This window comes from Thunnus albacares, chromosome 14, assembly GCF_914725855.1.
Source record: "Thunnus albacares chromosome 14, fThuAlb1.1, whole genome shotgun sequence".
NCBI classification, from domain to species: domain Eukaryota; kingdom Metazoa; phylum Chordata; class Actinopteri; order Scombriformes; family Scombridae; genus Thunnus; species Thunnus albacares.
Window position 1 is genome coordinate 7,245,424 of NC_058119.1, and position 21,731 is coordinate 7,267,154.

General features: G+C 43.2%; 1 long non-coding RNA gene across 1 annotated transcript; it reads left to right on the forward strand.

Annotated features, from left to right (window-relative positions):
* The first annotated feature begins 118 nt into the window (after window positions 1–118).
* LOC122997110 lies at window positions 119–1,160 on the forward strand. The gene is made up of 2 exons (XR_006407145.1): window positions 119–217; window positions 255–1,160. It is a non-coding gene; the product is annotated as an uncharacterized LOC122997110 (long non-coding RNA).
* Window positions 1,161–21,731: the final 20,571 nt, after the last annotated feature.

Consider the following 21,731-nt stretch of genomic DNA (forward strand, 5'->3'; position numbering starts at 1 on the left):
AGATGTAAACAAACGTTGAAGGAATGAAAAGAAGCAGGCGAGTCAAGGGAGCTATAGTAGCTGTGGCAGGAGGAAGTGAAAAGGGGCGCTGTAAACAAATAATATCGATGGAGGAGAGCTAGGATGATTCATAAAAGACGGATCGAGGGAGGGATGAAGGGATGAGGGTTGAGGGTTGAGGGTCGAAGAGATGAGGGTCAAAGGGTGAGGGATGAAGGTCGAGGGGTGAGGGGATAAGGGGTCGAGGGATGAAGGGATGGAGGGGTGAGGGATGAGGGGATGAAGGTCGAAGGGTGAGGGATGAAGGGATGTGTCTGAAGTGGTAAGATGTGGGTCTCAGACACAGGGATGAAACAAAAACACGAGGCAATTAAGACATTGGGAGCAGGCAGGTTGGGGAAATACAACCTGGCTCTAGCTAGGACTGAAACAGTCTGTTGCTGCACCATAGTGGCGGCAGGATGGAATCATCGGTGTGCCAGTATGGGGGGCACTGGGTAGGGAACCTGCAAGTGGTCGGCTGGAGCGGTGGTGGAACTGGAGGCTGTGCAGAACTGGAACGCCTGGCTTTTTTTGTAGGCCGTGGAGGGGCGAAGTGGCGGAGGCCAGAGGAAAGTGCTCGCGGGCACAGTGTTAACGACGGCTGGAGTGAGGGGATCGGCGACGGGGGGTGCTGAAGACACAGAAAAAACATTTGGGTGTTGGGGAAGGGAGGGGAACACTGATAGAACAGTAGGAAATTGAGTGGGTCCATCAGAGGGAGTAGGCAGCAACTGTTGCTGTGGTAATGGCAGGACCGGAGGTGGCTGAGGGAAGAAACAAAAGGAGCTGCTGGAGCAGGTGGAGCCGAAAGCGTAGAGGTAGCTGCAGCGGAAGGAAGGGAAGAGGAAAGGATGAGGGGATGTATGTGCGGGGGTCGATTGTGCAGCCTGCGGACACGGGGATGAGAGAAAAGACGAAAAACACGAGACAGATCAGACAGGGAGGGAGCAGGCACAGGCGAAGATACGACCTGGCCCTGCGAGAGGGCTGAAGCAGTTGGCTGCGTCGTGACGTCATCGACGTGCGGCGTAGAGGTGGCGCTGGGCGGGAAACCCGGAAGTGAGCAGCCGTCCGGAGCGGTGGTGGAGCATGGATGTATAAAGAGAACTGGATACAGGCTTTGAAGCAAATTTGACATAGTGGCCAAACCGTGTAATTACAACGTCACGTGATGCACATTGGCCCAAAAAGACTTTTTCCCCATAGACTTACATTGTGAAAGAGACGTCTGTAAATCAGCGGATACATTTTTCTGAGAGTCACAACCCCCGCGAAATGACTCATCTCACTATAAGAATTAAATCCATTTGGTCCGATCACATTTCAAAAGCCCAGAAGAGCCGCATAATTGAATTGTTTTATCACCATTCAAGTTAGCTGGAGGTCTGAACCGGAAGTAGTCAACTCGGCCAGCGAAAGTCACAAGTGCGCAGGCTCTTTGGGCCGCACAATGCAGAAGATCCGGGTACTTTCATACCGGGAAGTCGATTTTTTTTGGCTTCATGTGCCACTGAGCAACTTTCATAGGAATGAACGGGGCCCCGCCTCCGACGCTGTATCCAGTTCTCTTTATACATCTATGTGGTGGAGGTGGAGGCAGAGAGGAGCAGGAAGAACCTGGCTTTGTAGTCGCTTCTGCGAAACGGGATTTGTATCTGGAGTTCAGCCTGGCCTTCAGCCGGGACTGAAGAAGTCTGGGCTCTGTTGTAGTAGGTGGCGTTGTGACGACATCTGTGTGCGTCGTGCGTCGGCCCGGCGACGGACAATGGACCCGGAAGAGCGGGAGGATTTGAGCTGCCGGCGAGAGGGTTGATGGAAGTAGAGTCTGCATAGAGTTGGAAAGCTTGTCTATATCATTGTTAAGCAGGAGTGGGACGACCGTCTCCTTGAGAGCTCTCCGGAGGTGAGCAAACTCCCGGTTGAAGATGTTAATCGCTTGGAAAAGAGCCGCGTCCGAGTGGGCCATTGCGTGGATGCGTGTGGAGCGTCTGGATCCCAGCTGATCAGAAGCGCGGCGTCTGGAGGAGAAGGGTTCCATGTGGATGTGGTGGTGATGGAGATATCTCGTTGGTACTGCTGGATCTAGTCGAGGGCGGTATGTTGTCGAGGAACGTGGATCACGGAGCACGAGCGGGAGCGGGAGGTAAGCGTGTGCGATGCAAGCGTGTCGTAGGTCGCGTGAGAACTGAGACAAACGGGAGAGAAAGAGGTTAGACACGCTTATATAGTTATGCACGGATGATTGAATTACTGAGGCGCAGGTGATTGAATTTAGTGAGAGAGAGGGGCGTGGTCTTGTTCCTATAATTATAACTCCATCACAAAGGCCTTTTCTGTAAGTAAAATAAGTGTCAATAAACAGACGACTTTGCCCCAGAGCCCAGAGGTATGTTGAGTTTGGTTGTGTTAGGTTGCATTTTTATCTTGACTCCTACCCCAACTACAATAAATTGACAGGAATTTCTAACTGAGCTTAATTTACACTCATGTTTATTTTCTCGCTAGCAAGGCAGCGTCGAGTCAGATCTCTCATGAGCTAAACAAACTTAATTGTTACATCTTCTGCAATGCTGTTGATTTTCAATATTCAAACCACACAGGACCAGTGTTGACAGATAAAAGAATTATGATTTAAGACTGTAGAGAAAGAGTGTAGTGAGGGATTCATGTGGTTACATATCTTCATCATGGTTTACTTTGTTTTGATAACGATCATGGAGAAATCCATGTGACTCATCTACACAGTAAAGACCCTTAACAAGCCTTCATGATGTAACTCTGTTCAGATTATAAAAATAGAAGATTTTCTGGAGAATTTTAACCAAAATACAATCATGCTGCTAAGTATGCAAAAAAAAAACCCTAAACAGCTTGATGAGTTAAGTTGGACATTTAGTCAATCTAATCTTTATGTTACTGGATTGATTTCATGGTTATAAATGTGATAACTGCCACAAAAGAAAAACAATCAGAGAAAACAAACAACCAGACAGAATCCAATGAAAAAAAATCTCTCCTACTGTTCAATGTCAATTGCATAAACAATTAAAAGTGTAGGCTACATTTTGTAACTATCAAACTCATCTTTTCATATTCTTATATCTTTCTCATATCTTGATCTCTGGCCAGTTCTGCCTCTCAGTGAAACAATCAGGTCAAATGCTGCCCTGAGAAGGTGACGCTCTTACCTGTTGACTCCGGGAAGATTCCACCATGAAGAGGATTAATCTTATTTACCACGTTCATACTTTCTGGCCTTTGTTTCCTCTTGGTAGCCTCTTACAGCCATTCAAATTGTCTCCCCAAGTCTCCCCAACCACTGTTTCTTGTCACTGTTGACACGACTGTTGGTATAGGGTGGGTGTAGATAGATGTATCAATCTCCATGACATCCTTTTCTCCTCTGCCAGAGAGGAGCTTCTCTGGGAGGGCGTAACATAGGAGGTTTGGGAGGTTCACATTTTGCGCCCTCATCCAAACACCCTGAACCAAGTCACAAGTTCAACAACATGGCCATGAATTATCTATTGATCACAAATGATCACATCACACCATGTCAAAAAACCTCATGTCACGTCAAATCAAGTTTCCACATCACACTTCTGTAAGTTGTATACTGGACCACGATTGGCTCCAAACTAGTTGTGATGTCAGAAATCATGCTTGTACTGTATAAATGTGGGTGCTGTCTGTTAATATTCGGTGTGCTCGGGCTGTATAGTCATATTTAGGGAAGTGTATATTTTTTTTTATCTTGAGAAGAACAGTTTTCTCCGGAGCTCTTGGCTCATTAAAGTGCCTGCTGCTTATGAGAGGAGCTGTTGTGATTGGCATCAATCAAGCTTCCCTTAAGTCCACCTGTTGTTGTGAGAAATATTCTATTTATCAATGAATTTGAGTTTCAGATGTTTATTTTACTCTTTCATTTCATCTTATGTTCGTCGTCACGGCTATGTGACATCACAGAGGATGTCCATATTGATGTGTCATCAGTTGTCAGTTGACAGCAGTGCTTATTTGACGTCATGAATGACAGCGTCAAGGCTTGGAAGCGAGTTTATAAATAGGACCCCCTCCTGCCATCAATCTCCATTCCACACTCCCTCACAGGAGACGTGGAGGCTCTGATGCACCGCAGCAGCATGCGGCAGCCGTCGCCTCGGTCCGCAGCCGAGGGGAGTCCTCGATAGCCGCCAGGTGTCATGCATGGCTGAGCTCGAGCTCGCGGTCCACCGCTTAGCTCGAGCTCGCGGTGCACCGCTGAGCTCAAGCTCGCGATGCATGACACCTGGGGGCCCTGCCAGTGCATAGATCTGGCCTAGTCTGTCGTGCTGGTATGGGAGGCTCAGGCAGCCTGGTTGCTTCAGAGCCTGTATATATTGCTGCTTCTTTTTTTCTTTCTTTTCTTCTCTTCTCTTTTCTTTTCTTTTCTTTTCTATCCTCTTGCTTTCTTTCTTCACTGCATGCATACATTTATCTACATTTATGTATATTTATGTACGTCCATGTATATTTACGTACTTTTATGTATATTTATATACGTGAATGTATATTTATGTAGGTTTATGTACATCTGCGCTGCGCGGGGCGCAATTGACTGAGATGACTGCCTGCAGACATGTCCCGAACAGGACTAAATCCAGGACAAGTTGTAACAGGCAAACAGTGTACGTGTTAAAGTACTTGTAACCCGGTAGAGAATTGGGTCCAATTATATCTTTATTTTTCCATAGTTTCCTCATTTATCTAATTTTCATTTGTTAATCAATCTGTCAATGACTTATTTTACACACACAGTCCTTATTTGTCATATCAACTAGAGCAAACTTATGATTGCTTAGAGGGAGTTAAGTCCGACCATCTCTTTACGCAGAAGTCAGTGAGTTGCAGTGCGGGTAAAACAGCAGCGGTCGGAGTGGATGAGAAATAGAGAGTTAGAACAGCGATTATTAACACATCCATGAGATAAAATACTCTTCTGAAGACGTCAGAGGTGTGCGAGGGTCCGTGAGCCAGGAGTAGTAGTACTTTTGGCATTATCGTCTCGGTAAGTTGCCGAGCTAATTAGCGCCAGCGCATGCTAACTGTATTAGCCACACTGTGAGTTGATGTGTGAGGTGGCAGAAAACGTGTCTGTGCTCCATAAACGCTTGAACTTGGCTTATCACTGCTGCTCACTGTTTCTGTTAACTATCTTAAGAGTTAAAAACTGAATATTATTGCTCTGATAATTTAGAAGAAGTAAGGTATGATGTTTATTTTGATACTGTGTGTGTAGTTATATTGAGATACCTTGTATGATGAAACTGATGGATAAGTTCATTTATAACTAAAAGTTAAAACATCATAATTCAAGGGTTAACAGCTAAAATTCATGTTGATTAAATTCATGTTTAAAAGGTTGATTAAAAATGTATAAAAAGGTTGAAAAAAATGTATAAAATGTGGGAAATACTGACATTGAGATAAAAAAAAACAACAACAACAACAACTGTACAGTTAAAAGAGAGAATTCATTTAATCATTATTGTGCTACAGTAATGTGTGGAGAATTATTATATTACTATGGCCATTAGAGAAAAGTAGTGACGTCATGAAAATAACAGTCCTGTCTTCATGCAGGCTGGGTTTTTTTGAGAACTAGAGAACTGGATCTGGATTCTCCCTGTGGATGGGAGATGGCGAGCCCCCAGTGAGATCTCTTCTTAACCTAAGGAGTGAGGAACCGAGACCTGAGAAGAGGACCTGGTATCTTTTTTTGCTTCCACTCAAGTATCAGTGTGGTAGGACCACCACACATCCGACTACTTGAATTTTTCCCCCTGACTTGACATAAAACATTGACTTGAGCGCGCTGACTGATATGGCAAAGACATTAAAGGGACATTACACTCTTTCAATTCAAGTTCTGCTGAAAGACTGTGAAATCTTGAGATATTGATGATAATTGCACTGCATTTTATGTTCATGTTTTATAACTTGGTACAGTAAACTTACCTGAAACGTTCCTGGTGGCTCCATTTACCTTTTTTGTCTGCCATTCCCTTTTCAACCCTCCCATTACGAAGCTAGCCCCTGGTCCATATATTCTTTATTCTTTACCCTGCAGCACCTAGTGGGTTACATACTCAATAACAGGTGGTGTGCCATTGACAAGTTAAGGAGTGATGTGGCGAAAATCTCAATCAAGTGCGCCCTGCGCAGTGCGTCGGGACGTGCCCAGCGCACTTTAGTGGATTCATGGAAATCTCGCCGGGCGCACCTGAACCACAACTTGACAACCTGTGGAGAAAAAAAGAAGCGGATGAAAGAAGGAAATAGCAAATATTCAGGCTCTGAAACTCCCATGGAGCCAGAGCCTCCCGTACCAGCAGCGATTAAACAGAGTTGGCCAGGTCTGCACGCTGGTAGGGCCCCCAGGTGTCACCCACAGATTAAACTCAGCGGCTTCACCTGGAGGTAACGAGAAGCATCGAGGAGACTCCTCGTTAGCAGCCAGATGACTGGAGGAGTTCCTGTTCACAACCTAAGGTCTGAGCCTTGATGGCGTCATGGATGACGTAAAATGACCACTGCTGTCAACTGAGAAGTGATGACACATCAATATGGACATCCTCCGTGTTTGTTTTATTGAATGTTTGTGGTGACGTCATCTATCATGCCAGGGCTATGTGACACCACAGAGGATGTCCATAATGATGTCCCATCAGTTCTCAGTTGACAACAGTGCTTATTTGACGTCATGAATGACAGCGTCAAGGCTTGGAACCGAGTTTATAAATAGGACCCCCTCCTGCCATCAATCTCCATTCCACACTCCCTCACAGGAGACGTGGAGGCTCTGATGCACTGCAGCACCATGGTAGCCCACGCCTCGGCCCACGTCTGCAGCCGAGGGGAGTCCTCGATAGCCGCCAGGTGTCATGCATGGCTGAGCTCGAGCTCGCGGTGCACCGCTGAGCTGAAGCTCGCGATGCATGACACCTGGGGGCCCTGCCAGTGCATAGATCTGGCCTAGTCTGTCGTGCTGGTATGGGAGGCTCAGGCAGCCTGGTTGCTTCAGAGCCTGTATATATTGCTGCTTCTTTTTTTCTTTCTTTTCTTTTCTTTTCTTCACTGCATGCATACATTTATGTACGTTTATGTATATTTATATACGTTAATGTATATTTATGTGTGTTTATGTATATTTACAGTACAGACCAAAAGTTTGGACACACCTTCTCATTCAAAGAGTTTTCTTTATTTTCATGACTATGAAAATTGTCGATTCACACTGAAGGCATCAAAACTATGAATTAACACATGTGGAATTATATACTTAACAAAAAAGTGTGAAGCAACTGAAAATATGTCTTATATTCTAGTTTCTTCAAAGTAGCCACCTTTTGCTTTGACTACTGCTTCGCACACTCTTGGCATTCTCTTGATGAGCTTCAAGAGGTAGTCACCTGAAATGGTCTTCCAACAGTCTTGAAGGAGTTCCCAGAGATGCTTAGCACTTGTTGGCCCTTTTGCCTTCACTCTGCGGTCCAGCTCACCCCAAACCATCTCGATTGGGTTCAGGTCCGGGGACTGTGGAGGCCAGGTCATCTGGCGCAGCACCCCATCACTCTCCTTCTTGGTCAAATAGCCCTTACACAGCCTGGAGGTGTGTTTGGGGTCATTGTCCTGTTGAAAAATAAATGATGGTCCAACTAAATGCAAACCGGATGGAATAGCATGCTGCTGCAAGATGCTGTGGTAGCCATGCTGGTTCAGTATGCCTTCAATTTGGAATAAATCCCCAACAGTGTCACCAGCAAAGCACCCCCACACCATCACACCTCCTCCTCCATGCTTCACGGTGGGAACCAGGCATGTAGAGTCCATCTGTTCACCTTTTCTGCCTCGCACAAAGACACGGTGGTTGGAACCAAAGATCTCAAATTTGGACTCATCAGACCAAAGCACAGATTTCCACTGGTTTAATGTCCATTCCTTGTGTTCTTTAGCCCAAACAATTCTCTTCTGCTTGTTGCCTGTCCTTAGCAGTGGTTTCCTAGCAGCTATTCTACCATGAAGGCCTGATTCACACAGTCTCCTCTTAACAGTTGTTCTAGAGATGTGTCTGCTGCTAGAACTCTGTGTGGCATTGACCTGGTCTCTAATCTGAGCTGCTGTTAACCTGCGATGTCTGAGGCTGGTGACTCGGATGAACTTATCCTCCGCAGCAGAGGTGACTCTTGGTCTTCCTTTCCTGGGGCGGTCCTCATGTGAGCCAGTTTCTTTGTAGCGCTTGATGGTTTTTGCGACTGCACTTGGGGACACTTTCAAAGTTTTCCCAATTTTTCGGACTGACTGACCTTCAGTTCTTAAAGTAATGATGGCCACTCGTTTTTCTTTACTTAGCTGCTTTTTTCTTGCCATAATACAAATTCTAACAGTCTATTCAGTAGGACTATCAGCTGTGTATCCACCTGACTTCTGCACAACACAACTGATGGTCCCAACCCCATTTATAAGGCAAGAAATCCCACTTATTAAACCTGACAGGGCACACCTGTGAAGTGGAAACCATTTCAGGTGACTACCTCTTGAAGCTCATCAAGAGAATGCAGAGTGCGTGCAAAGCAGTAATCAGAGCAAAAGGTGGCTACTTTGAAGAAACTAGAATATAAGGCGTATTTTCAGTTGTTTTACACTTTTTTGTTAAGTACATATTTCCACATGTGTTAATTCATAGTTTTGATGCCTTCAGTGTGAATCTACAATGTCAATAGTCATGAAAAGAAAGGAAACTCATTGAATGAGAAGGTGTGTCCAAACTTTTGGTCTGTACTGTACGTGAATGTATATATACGTTTATGTATATGTATATACGTTAATGTATATTTATGTATGTTTGTGTACATTTGAGGCACTGCGCGGGGCGCACTTGACTGACATTTTCGCCACATCACTGGGTTCACATCACTGGTCTGTAACGTGTCAACAACACACAGACTGGTATTAAGCACTTTTACATGTCCACTGTTTGCCTCTTACAACGTGTTCTGGTTTTAGTCCTGTTCAGGATATGCCTGTATGAGTCTTACATTATCCAGGTTTCTGATGGTCTGTGTCGGAGTGACAACCTCTGTCATTTCTGCATTAAGGTGGCTTCTATTCTCATCTGCATATTAGTTATCGATGTCCTGACCACGTTTATATTATGTTATGTCAACTTTGTTGTCAAACTCAGTCCATTTGAAAAAATATACAATACAAACAATGTACATCACATACATTCAAATGAAAAGAAAAAAATCACAACTTTTTATTTATTTATTTATTTTTTATAAAAGTCAGTTATACCATTCTTCAAAACGATACTCCCTCATTTGTTGTTTTGATGGTGGTGGAGAGCGCTGTCTAACACGTCAGTCCAAAAGTTCTCATAGGTGTTCAATTTGGGTTGAGATCTGGTGACTGCGAGGGCCATAGTATAGACTATGACTCACATCATTTTCATACTCATCAAAACATTCAGTGTTCCCTAGTGAACATATAAATTGGAGCATTGTCATCCTGAAAGAGACCACTCATATCAGGATAGAAATGTTTCATCATAGGACAAAGGTGATGACTCAGAACAACTTTGTGTTGATTTGCAGTGACTCTTCCCTCTGAGTGGACAAGTGGACCCAAACCATGCCAGCAAAATGCCCCCCACAGCATAACAGAGCCACCAGATCCCCTCACTGTAGGGGTCAAGCATTCAGACCTGGACCAGTTTTTCCTTTCATTTGTCAACCGTCTGTATGTATATAGGATGATATCAATTAATTCATAATGAGCATAGATTAAAACAGCAATTTGCCATAAAGATATGTTATAAAACTATGTATCTTTATTCAAAACATGAGACATTATCAGTGAGTGATCTTTGGGAAACTGTTGACCTGTTTGATGAACCTTCAACACTGTAGTTGGCATTTTGGAAGCTAGATGGCGCTGGAGCGTGCTTCTTGGCGACATGACTTTTGTTAAATCCCAAAACTCCCATGAATCAAGTGTCTCTCGCCGGGTGCGGTGGCGCGCGCCTGTAATCCAAGTTACCGGGAGGCTGAGGCTGGAGGATCGCTTGAGCTCAGGAGCTCTGAACTGCAGCGGACTATGTCGATCGGGTGTCCGCACTAAGTTCGGTATCGATATGGTGCTCCTGGGGGAGCTCGGGACCACCAGGTCGTCTAAGGAGGGGTGCACCGGCCCAGGTCGGAAACGGAGCAGGTCAAAGCCCCCGTGCCGCTCAGTAGTTGGATCGCGCCTGTGAATAGACGCTGTAGTGCAGCCTGAGCGATACAGCGGGACACAGTCCTTTTACACTCTGCTCACTTTACAACAAACAGCTGTGACAACTTCATGTTCCAGGAAGAAACCTCACAAAGCAATGCTGCTTAGTCTGGCCCACACTGCCTCCACCTGGAGAAGAGGAGCACTTACTATCAATCGCACCAATCAATGCAGCACCACAGACACACATCACTATAACACTAAAACGAGCCTATATTGTGTTATAACTATTTTGTTGTATACTATAACACAAGTTTTTACGGTGGTGGAAGAAGTAAGCAAAGTATTATCTTCCGGCCTCATGCACAGCTCCCACAATACCATCACACATAGCACAGAGGGCTTTGGGGTGAGAAATGTCCATTACAATTGACATCAGAACACATAATTGCTCCTTTGCTGAGATATACATCACTCAGGAGGACATCAGTTTTCCCATAGTATGACAAGACATCCTCATGATCCAATATTAACTCTATGAGAATTTTTTCCTAAGTTACACCGTTTACAGATCATACAGCCTAGTAACATAACTGACACAATTTGGGAATGATTTAAAGTTGATTACTTCTGTAAAACGAATATTTACAAGAACCTGCTGGTTTCATGTAATATTTTGTACATTATATGCTAATTGTCTGCTAACAATGTGCACACTGCACGTGGTGACAGGAATTTCAGTGTCTCCTGCAACAAAAATTCAAATCTTACCTCCAAAGCATATTTGGCATACTGTATAAATGTGGGTGCTGTCTGTTAATATTCGGTGTGCTCGGGCTGTATAGTCATATTTAGGGAAGTGTATATTTTTTTTTATCTTGGGAAGAACAGTTTTCTCCGGAGCTCTTGGCTCGTTAAAGTGCCTGCTGCTTATGAGAGGAGCTGTTGTGATTGGCATCAACCAAGCTTCCCTTAAGTCCACCTGTTGTTGTGAGAAATATTCTATTTATCAATGAATTTGAGTTTCAGATGTTTATTTTACTCTTTCGTTTCATCTTATGTTCGTCGTCACGGCTATGTGACATCACAGAGGATGTCCATATTGATGTGTCATCAGTTCTCAGTTGACAGCAGTGCTTATTTGACGTCATGAATGACAGCGTCAAGGCTTGGAACCGAGTTTATAAATAGGACCCCCTCCTGCCATCAATCTCCATTCCACACTCCCTCACAGGAGACGTGGAGGCTCTGATGCACCGCAGCAGCATGCGGCAGCCGTCGCCTCGGTCCGCAGCCGAGGGGAGTCCTCGATAGCCGCCAGGTGTCATGCATGGCTGAGCTCGAGCTCGCGGTCCACCGCTTAGCTCGAGCTCGCGGTGCACCGCTGAGCTCAAGCTCGCGATGCATGACACCTGGGGGCCCTGCCAGTGCATAGATCTGGCCTAGTCTGTCGTGCTGGTATGGGAGGCTCAGGCAGCCTGGTTGCTTCAGAGCCTGTATATATTGCTGCTTCTTTTTTTCTTTCTTTTCTTCTCTTTTCTTTTCTATCCTCTTGCTTTCTTTCTTCACTGCATGCATACATTTATCTACATTTATGTATATTTATGTACATGAATGTACATTTATGTATATTTATGTACGTCCATGTATATTTATGTACTTTTATGTATATTTATATACGTTCATGTATATTTATGTAGGTTTATGTACATCTGCGCTGCGCGGGGCGCAATTGACTGAGATGACTGCCTGCAGACATGTCCCGAACAGGACTAAATCCAGGACAAGTTGTAACAGGCAAACAGTGTACGTGTTAAAGTACTTGTAACCCAGTAGAGAATTGGGTCCAATTCTATCTTTATTTTTCCATAGTTTCCTCATTTATCTCATTTTCATTTGTTAATCAATCTGTCAATGACTTATTTTACACACACAGTCCTTATTTGTCATATCAACTAGAGCAAACTTATGATTGCTTAGAGGGAGTTAAGTCCGACCATCTCTTTACGCAGAAGTCAGTGAGTTGCAGTGCGGGTAAAACAGCAGCGGTCGGAGTGGATGAGAAATAGAGAGTTAGAACAGCGATTATTAACACATCCATGTGCGAGGGTCCGTGAGCCAGGAGTAGTAGTACTTTTGGCATTATCGTCTCGGTGAGTTGCCGAGCTAATCAGCGCCAGCGCATGCTAACTGTATTAGCCACACTGTGAGTTGATGTGTGAGGTGGCAGAAAACGTGTCTGTGCTCCATAAACGCGTGAACTTGGCTTATCACTGCTGCTCACTGTTTGTGTTAACTATCTTAAGAGTTAAAAACTGAATATTATTGCTCCGATCATTTAGAAGAAGTAAGGTATGATGTTTATTTTGATACTGTGTGTGTAGTTATATTGAGATACCTTGTATGATGAAACTGATGGATAAGTTCATTTATAACTAAAAGTTAAAACATCATAATTCAAGGGTTAACAGCTAAAATTCATGTTGATTAAATTCATGTTTAAAAGGTTGATTAAAAATGTATAAAAAGGTTGAAAAAAATGTATAAAATGTGGGAAATACTTACATTGAGATAAAAACAACAACATCAACTGTACAGTTAAAAGAGAGAATTCATTTCATCATTATTGTGCTACAGTAATGTGTGGAGAATTATTATATTACTATGGCCATTAGAGAAAAGTAGTGACGTCATGAAAATAACAGTCCTGTCTTCATGCAGGCTGGGTTTTTTTGAGAACTAGAGAACTGGATCTGGATTCTCCCTGTGGATGGGAGATGGCGAGCCCCCAGTGAGATCTCTTCTTAACCTAAGGAGTGAGGAACCGAGACCTGAGAAGAGGACCTGGTATCTTTTTTTGCTTCCACTCAAGTATCAGTGTGGTAGGACCACCACACATCTGACTACTTGAATTTTCCCCCCTGACTTGACATAAAACATTGACTTGAGCGCGCTGACTGATATGGCAAAGACATTAAAGGGACATTACACTCATGGACACTTTCAATTCAAGTTCTGCTGAAAGACTGTGAAATCTTGAGATATTGATGATAATTGCACTGCATTTTATGTTCATGTTTTATAACTTGGTACAGTAAACTTACCTCAAACGTTCCTGGTGGCTCCATTTACCTGTTTTGTCTGCCATTCCCTTTTCAACCCTCCCATTACGAAGCTAGCCCCTGGTCCATATATTCTTTATTCTTTACCCTGTAGCACCTAGTGGGTTACATACTCAATAACAGGTGGTGTGCCATTGACAAGTTAAAGAGTGATGTGGCGAAAATCTCAATCAAGTGCGCCCTGCGCAGTGCGTCGGGACGTGCCCAGCGCACTTTAGTGGATTCATGGAAATCTCACCGGGCGCACCTGAACCACAACTTGACAACCTGTGGAGAAAAAAAGAAGCGGATGAAAGAAGGAAATAGCAAATATTCAGGCTCTGAAACTCCCATGGAGCCAGAGCCTCCCGTACCAGCAGCGATTAAACAGAGTTGGCCAGGTCTGCACGCTGGTAGGGCCCCCAGGTGTCACCCACAGATTAAACTCAGCGGCTTCACCTGGAGGTAACGAGAAGCATCGAGGAGACTCCTCGTTAGCAGCCAGATGACTGGAGGAGTTCCTGTTCACAACCTAAGGTCTGAGCCTTGATGGCGTCATGGATGACGTAAAATGACCACTGCTGTCAACTGAGAAGTGATGACACATCAATATGGACATCCTCCGTGTTTGTTTTATTGAATGTTTGTGGTGACGTCATCTATCATGCCAGGGCTATGTGACACCACAGAGGATGTCCATAATGATGTCCCATCAGTTCTCAGTTGACAACAGTGCTTATTTGACGTCATGAATGACAGCGTCAAGGCTTGGAACCGAGTTTATAAATAGGACCCCCTCCTGCCATCAATCTCCATTCCACACTCCCTCACAGGAGACATGGAGGCTCTGATGCACTGCAGCACCATGGCAGCCCATGCCTCGGCCCACGTCTGCAGCCGAGGGGAGTCCTTGATAGCCGCCAGGTGTCATGCATGGCTGAGCTCGAGCTCGCGGTGCACCGCTGAGCTGAAGCTCGCGATGCATGACACCTGGGGGCCCTGCCAGTGCATAGATCTGGCCTAGTCTGTCGTGCTGGTATGGGAGGCTCAGGCAGCCTGGGTGCTTCAGAGCCTGTATATATTGCTGCTTCTTTTTTTCTTTCTTTTCTTTTCTTTTCTTCACTGCATGCATACATTTATGTACGTTTATGTATATTTATATACGTTAATGTATATTTATGTGTGTTTATGTATATTTACAGTACAGACCAAAAGTTTGGACACACCTTCTCATTCAAAGAGTTTTCTTTATTTTCATGACTATGAAAATTGTCGATTCACACTGAAGGCATCAAAACTATGAATTAACACATGTGGAATTATATACTTAACAAAAAAGTGTGAAGCAACTGAAAATATGTCTTATATTCTAGTTTCTTCAAAGTAGCCACCTTTTGCTTTGACTACTGCTTCGCACACTCTTGGCATTCTCTTGATGAGCTTCAAGAGGTAGTCACCTGAAATGGTCTTCCAACAGTCTTGAAGGAGTTCCCAGAGATGCTTAGCACTTGTTGGCCCTTTTGCCTTCACTCTGCGGTCCAGCTCACCCCAAACCATCTCAATTGGGTTCAGGTCCGGGGACTGTGGAGGCCAGGTCATCTGGCGCAGCACCCCATCACTCTCCTTCTTGGTCAAATAGCCCTTACACAGCCTGGAGGTGTGTTTGGGGTCATTGTCCTGTTGAAAAATAAATGATGGTCCAACTAAATGCAAACCGGATGGAATAGCATGCTGCTGCAAGATGCTGTGGTAGCCATGCTGGTTCAGTATGCCTTCAATTTGGAATAAATCCCCAACAGTGTCACCAGCAAAGCACCCCCACACCATCACACCTCCTCCTCCATGCTTCACGGTGGGAACCAGGCATGTAGAGTCCATCTGTTCACCTTTTCTGCCTCGCACAAAGACACGGTGGTTGGAACCAAAGATCTCAAATTTGGACTCATCAGACCAAAGCACAGATTTCCACTGGTTTAATGTCCATTCCTTGTGTTCTTTAGCCCAAACAATTCTCTTCTGCTTGTTGCCTGTCCTTAGCAGTGGTTTCCTAGCAGCTATTCTACCATGAAGGCCTGATTCACACAGTCTCCTCTTAACAGTTGTTCTAGAGATGTGTCTGCTGCTAGAACTCTGTGTGGCATTGACCTGGTCTCTAATCTGAGCTGCTGTTAACCTGCGATGTCTGAGGCTGGTGACTCGGATGAACTTATCCTCCGCAGCAGAGGTGACTCTTGGTCTTCCTTTCCTGGGGCGGTCCTCATGTGAGCCAGTTTCTTTGTAGCGCTTGATGGTTTTTGCGACTGCACTTGGGGACACTTTCAAAGTTTTCCCAATTTTTCGGACTGACTGACCTTCAGTTCTTAAAGTAATGATGGCCACTCGTTTTTCTTTACTTAGCTGCTTTTTTCTTGCCATAATACAAATTCTAACAGTCTATTCAGTAGGACTATCAGCTGTGTATCCACCTGACTTCTGCACAACACAACTGATGGTCCCAACCCCATTTATAAGGCAAGAAATCCCACTTATTAAACCTGACAGGGCACACCTGTGAAGTGGAAACCATTTCAGGTGACTACCTCTTGAAGCTCATCAAGAGAATGCAGAGTGCGTGCAAAGCAGTAATCAGAGCAAAAGGTGGCTACTTTGAAGAAACTAGAATATAAGGCGTATTTTCAGTTGTTTTACACTTTTTTGTTAAGTACATATTTCCACATGTGTTAATTCATAGTTTTGATGCCTTCAGTGTGAATCTACAATGTCAATAGTCATGAAAAGAAAGGAAACTCATTGAATGAGAAGGTGTGTCCAAACTTTTGGTCTGTACTGTACGTGAATGTATATATACGTTTATGTATATGTATATACGTTAATGTATATTTATGTATGTTTGTGTACATTTGAGGCACTGTGCGGGGCGCACTTGACTGAGATTTTCGCCACATCACTGGGTTCACATCACTGGTCTGTAACGTGTCAACAACACACAGACTGGTATTAAGCACTTTTACATGTCCACTGTTTGCCTCTTACAACGTGTTCTGGTTTTAGTCCTGTTCAGGATATGCCTGTATGAGTCTTACATTATCCAGGTTTCTGATGGTCTGTGTCGGAGTGACAACCTCTGTCATTTCTGCATTAAGGTGGCTTCTATTCTCATCTGCATATTAGTTATCGATGTCCTGACCACGTTTATATTATGTTATGTCAACTTTGTTGTCAAACTCAGTCCATTTGAAAAAATATACAATACAAACAATGTACATCACATACATTCAAATGAAAAGAAAAAAATCACAACTTTTTATTTATTTATTTATTTTTTATAAAAGTCAGTTATACCATTCTTCAAAACGATACTCCCTCATTTGTTGTTTTGATGGTGGTGGAGAGCGCTGTCTAACACGTCAGTCCAAAAGTTCTCATAGGTGTTCAATTTGGGTTGAGATCTGGTCACTGCGAGGGCCATAGTATAGACTATGACTCACATCATTTTCATACTCATCAAAACATTCAGTGAACCCTAGTGAACATATAAATTGGGGCATTGTCATCCTGAAAGAGACCACTCATATCAGGATAGAAATGTTTCATCATAGGACAAAGGTGATGACTCAGAACAACTTTGTGTTGATTTGCAGTGACTCTTCCCTCTGAGTGGACAAGTGGACCCAAACCATGCCAGCAAAATGCCCCCCACAGCATAACAGAGCCACCAGATCCCCTCACTGTAGGGGTCAAGCATTCAGACCTGGACCAGCTTTTCCTTTCATTTGTCAACGTCTGTATATATATATATATATATGATGACATCAATAAATTGGTAATGAGCATAGATCAAAACAGCAATTTGCCATAAAGATATGTTATAAAACTATGTATCTTTATTAAAAACATGAGACATTATCAGTGAGTGATCTTTGGGAAACTGTTGACCTGTTTGATGAACCTTCAACACTGTAGTTGGCATTTTGGAAGCTAGATGCCGCTGGAGCGTGCTTCTTGGCGACATGACTTTTGTTAAATCCCAAAACTCCCATGAATCAAGTGTCTCTCGCCGGGTGCAGTGGCGCGCGCCTGTAATCCAAGTTACCGGGAGGCTGAGGCTGGAGGATCGCTTGAGCTCAGGAGCTCTGAACTGCAGCGGACTATGTCGATCGGGTGTCCGCACTAAGTTCGGTATCGATATGGTGCTCCTGGGGGAGCTCGGGACCACCAGGTCGTCTAAGGAGGGGTGCACCGGCCCAGGTCGGAAACGGAGCAGGTCAAAGCCCCCGTGCCGCTCAGTAGTTGGATCGCGCCTGTGAATAGACGCTGTAGTGCAGCCTGAGCGATACAGCGGGACCCAGTCTTTTTACACTCTGCACACTTTACAACAAACAGCTGTGACAGCTTCATGTTCCAGGAAGAAACCTCACAAAGCAATGCTGCTTAGTCTGGCCCACACTGCCTCCATCTGGAGAAGAGGAGCACTTACTATCAATCGCACCAATCAATGCAACACCACAGACACACATCACTATAAGACTAAAACTAGCCTATATTGTGTTATAACTATTTTGTTGTATACTATAACACAAGTTTTTACGCTGGTGGAAGAAGTAAGCAAAGTATTATCTTCCGGCCTCATACACAGCTCCCACAATACCATCACACATAGCACAGAGGGCTTTGGGGTGAGAAATGTCCATTACAATTGACATCAGAACACATAATTGCTCCTTTGCTGAGATATACATCACTCAGGAGGACATCAGTTTTCCCATAGTATGACAAGACATCCTCATGATCCAATATTAACTCTATGAGAATTTTTTCCTAAGTTACACCGTTTACAGATCATACAGCCTAGTAACATAACTGACACAATTTGGGAATGATTTAAAGTTGATTACTTCTGTAAAACGAATATTTACAAGAACCTGCTGGTTTCATGTAATATTTTGTACATTATATGCTAATTGTCTGCTAACAATGTGCACACTGCACGTGGTGACAGGAATTTCAGTGTCTCCTGCAACAGAAATTCAAATCTTACCTCCAAAGCATATTTGGCATACTGTATAAATGTGGGTGCTGTCTGTTAATATTCGGTGTGCTCGGGCTGTATAGTCATATTTAGGGAAGTGTATATTTTTTTTTATCTTGGGAAGAAGAGTTTTCTCCGGAGCTCTTGGCTCATTAAACATCTTGCTGCTTATGAGAGGAGCTGTTGTGATTGGCATCAATCAAGCTTCCCTTAAGTCCACCTGTTGTTGTGAGAAATATTCTATTTATCAATGAATTTGAGTTTCAGATGTTTGTTTTACTCTTTCATTTCATCTTATGTTCGTCGTCACGGCTATGTGACATCACAGAGGATGTCCATATTGATGTGTCATCAGTTCTCAGTTGACAACAGTGCTTATTTGACGTCATGAATGACAGCGTCAAGGCTTGGAACCGAGTTTATGAATAGGACCCCCTCCTGCCATCAATCTCCATTCCACACTCCCTCACAGGAGACGTGGAGGCTCTGATGCACCGCAGCAGCATGCGGCAGCCGTCGCCTCGGTCCGCAGCCGAGGGGAGTCCTCGATAGCCGCCAGGTGTCATGCATGGCTGAGCTCGAGCTCGCGGTCCACCGCTTAGCTCGAGCTCGCGGTGCACCGCTGAGCTCAAGCTCGCGATGCATGACACCTGGGGGCCCTGCCAGTGCATAGATCTGGCCTAGTCTGTCGTGCTGGTATGGGAGGCTCAGGCAGCCTGGTTGCTTCAGAGCCTGTATATATTGCTGCTTCTTTTTTTCTTTCTTTTCTTTTCTTTTCTTTTCTATCCTCTTGCTTTCTTTCTTCACTGCATGCAGACATTTATCTACATTTATGTATATTTATGTACGTGAATGTACATTTATGTATATTTATGTACTTTTATGTATATTTATATACGTTTATGTATATTTATGTATGTTTGTGTACATTTGAGGCACTGCGCGGGGCGCACTTGACTGAGATTTTCGCCACATCACTGGGTTCACATCACTGGTCTGTAACGTGTCAACAACACACAGACTGGTATGAAGTACTTTTACATGTCCACTGTTTGCCTCTTACAACGTGTTCTGGTTTTAGTCCTGTTCAGGATATGCCTGTATGAGTCTTACATTATCCAGGTTTCTGATGGTCTGTGTCAGAGTGACAACCTCTGTCATTTCTGCATTAAGGTGGCTTCTATTCTCATCTGCATATTAGTTATCGATGTCCTGACCACGTTTATATTATGTTATGTCAACTTTCTTGTCAAACTCAGTCCATTCGAAAAAATATACAATACAAACAATGTACATCACATACATTCAAATGAAAAGAAAAAAATCGCAACTTTTTATTTATTTGTTTATTTTTTATAAAAGTCAGTTATACCATTCTTCAAAACGATACTCCCTCATTTGTTGTTTTAATAGTGGTGGAGAGCGCTGTCCAACACGTCAGTCCAAAATCCCTTTTATTTGTCACCCGTCTGTATATATCAATATAAAACATTTACTAATATTTTGAAGTTAGATCTTGCAGTTTGCAAGACCTGAATAATAATTGTAAAAACTTTTTTTCAATGACTTAACGTTCTCCCCCATTCAGAAATGTATTTTGCTTATTGTTGGTGTGCTCGGGATGTATAGTCATATTTAGGGAAGTGTATGTATTTTTTTATCTTGGGAAGAACAGTTTTCTCCTGAACTCTTGGCTCATTAAACTGCCTGCTGCTTATGAGAGGAGCTGTTGTGATTGGCATTAATCAAGCTTCCCTTAACTCCACCTGTTGTTGTGAGAAATATTGTATTGATCAATGAATTTGACTTTCAGATGTTTATTTCACTCGTTCATTTTATTTTATGTTGGTCTTGACATCAACTGTGATGTCACGCCTATGTTACATCACAGAGGATGTCATCAGTTCTCAGTTGACAGCACTGGTTGTTTGATGTCATCAATGATGCCATCAAGGTCTCCATCAGAGATTTGAAATAGGACCTCCTCCAGTCATTTTCTATTACACTCCCTCACAGGAGACGTGGCTCGACAAACCCCTGTGGCTGCCCACGCCTCGGCTACTGGAATGCTGCCGAGATGACTGCATGCCGAGGGGAGCCTCTAGTCGCCAGGTAGAGCCGCTCGCGGTGACACCTGGGGGCCCTGCCAGCGCACAGGCAGAACCTGGCCATGTCTTGTGCATGTTATCGGTTGGTATGGGAGGCCCTGGCACCATGGGAGCTTGTCGAGCCCGTTTCCTTTTTTTTTTTTTTTTTTTTTTTTAGACAGAAACACCTACTAACATCTGTATCTTCATACAGATGAAGACAGAGCAGCTAGATGTCAAATGCCATGAATATCAGCTTTGTTCTCAAATCAGCCGAAATGATTGTATAGAATAATTTCATGATTCAGATAATTGTCCCCTTAATTTCATGCCATTTTTATTAACATCACATCTTATATTGATTCAGATCATTACCTTTACCCTCAGTATGTTGTTAATCTGTTCTGTGCAGTGGTGGAAGAAGTATTCAGATTCAGATACAAGAGTATGAGTAAAATGAATTCAAAGGTAAACACATGCAGCAAAATGCTGTCTGTCAATGTAATGGTAATATATTTAAGTACCATTACCAACTCATTAACATGTTTACATCATTACAATATTGCATCTGGTCAAGGCACAGCTTATTTAACCATTTTACTTACTGCTGCTTGGTTTTATATAAGACAATATGTTGTATTTTATAAGATGATGATTGTGTTTGCACATTAAATATACATTTTTAAAGTGGTAGTAATGTAGTGGAGTAAAAAGTACAACATTACCCACTAAAATGTAGTGAAGTATAAAAAAAACTGAAGTATCTCAAATTTAGTACAATGCTTGAGTAAATGTCTTTAGTTACATGAACGTGTAATTGATTTATTCTTTTTATTTATATTTATTATAATATATTTTATAGAAATTTTTCCACAAGTTTGAGAGAAAGTAAGAAAGTAACACCAAGTAATCTGCAGGATGGTCTGAAACTTGCTTTGATTCATTCAGTGTTGGTCATCTAACAAACCTTGGTGGAAAATAAACATATTAATTTTGCAACATTTATTTTAATACTGTGTTGACTAAAAACTACATTGTCAAGTAAAATAATGTTTCTACTGGTTTGTGCAAATCTTATGACTTAATTATTATAAATGTAGATGGTTAGTATGAACTGCAATGCTGAGGAAAAAAATTCTGTAAAGGAGGAAAAGTGATAAAAATCCTGATATAACTATATATCATATCAAAAGTATTTTGAGTTGGAGATTAATGTTG